This window comes from Channa argus, chromosome 11 (genome assembly GCF_033026475.1).
Source record: "Channa argus isolate prfri chromosome 11, Channa argus male v1.0, whole genome shotgun sequence".
Lineage (NCBI taxonomy): Eukaryota > Metazoa > Chordata > Actinopteri > Anabantiformes > Channidae > Channa > Channa argus.
The window spans coordinates 1,022,319-1,023,935 of NC_090207.1; positions in this window are offsets into that span (position 1 = coordinate 1,022,319).

Below are 1,617 nucleotides of genomic sequence, written 5' to 3' on the forward strand. Positions count from 1 at the left end.
CTGACGGTGTTTTTCTTTTTTCTTTTTTGGCTGATACAGAGACAAAGACAATAGATGTTCATCGGGGGTTACAGTAGTTTATTTTTCTTATTTAATGTGAAATATTAGTTCACTTCATTCTTGTCATATTTTTATTTTATGGACTAGTTTTAATTTGTTAGTTTATTGTAGTTTCAGCAAAATAGATTAGCTTAATGTTTCTAAGCAGATAAAAACAAATGTCTACTGAACTATTAAAGAAGAAGAATAGATATTAACCTGTCACTGTCTAATAGGCCATACGTGGATAAATAAAAATAAAATTAGACATTTAGGCCTCTTGTAGTTTTATAACTAATTGCTTTATAATTTGTCACTGTGTGGGATCTCTGAGAGTGAGTCAGTTAAACTGCTAATGGCCGATTAACTCAATCTGTTTTTTGCATTGCGGTCGACTCATGTCCCAAACACCTGGTCCAGAGTCTCTCCAGGTAACAGTGTCTCCCACTGCAGGTGTTACTGCTGCAGGCAAAGCTGAACAGAGTTGGCACAATATTTATATAACCCACATTTAGTGTTATTATATGATAATCACCCTGGTGTGACTTAAAAGTCCGGGAAAATATGTCCTGGATGAATAAATGTGCACCAAAATAATACATTGCAGCACGTGTATATGTGGTTTTTCAGCAATGATATGGGTGGTTCACATCATTACTGAAGGTCAGTTTAGAACTACTTCGAATCAAGGACATGTCTGATATGAAGCTACAACAGCCAAGTTGTACTGGTCCAAGAGCACTGGTTCGCTAAGTGTTCATTGATCCGTGTGACAGCGACCGCATGTGACCCTGAAGCTGGGACTGAATCCACATCGATTAAATAACTTTAATTTCTAACGTTTCAGGAAGCTTCCAGATAAAACCTCTTTAAGAACCTCACGCGGGTCCAGTTGCCACCAGATTGGACTTTCCGGAAAAACACGACCGGGATGATGCAGACATCTTGGTACTTCTGGATTCTAAACCAATAAAAATGACAATGGTCCTCCCACTTTCACAGATTTGCACCAAACAGATCAAATTCTAATAAAAATTATTTTGTTTTGTTTTTGTCTTGAAAAATGTTAATGATCTCAAGGGGAAATTTTATCATGCAATGATAAAATTGCATTTATAAAAATAAAAGCTTTCAGGCCATCACATTTTTGTACTTAACATTTTCCAATTTTTCCTGGGAGACTGGGTTTGTTTATTTTCAGGTTTAAAAAAACCAAACATTTATTTTTTATTTTTTTTGTATTTTAGTTGATACAAATCAAAACTAAACAGTTTTTCGTTCTACAAATGTTTGGTAAGCAGGCGAACACACTACGTGAACTTCTACAGGAAACTACCTTGGTTTCAACAGCCTGCCTTGTTCTCCAGAACTGAGCTGATTACTTCTGCTTTTACCTCTTTCACAAAATTTTGGTTCATACTATTGTTATTGTACCTTTTAGTTTATTTGTTTGTTTTATTACAATTGTCTTTATTAAATTTAGCTTTAATTTCCACAGTATTTTTTGGTTAACTAATAATCTTTGTCACAGCCTGGCTTCACCAGCCAGTTTCTGTGACGCTAATGTCTGTCAGTATC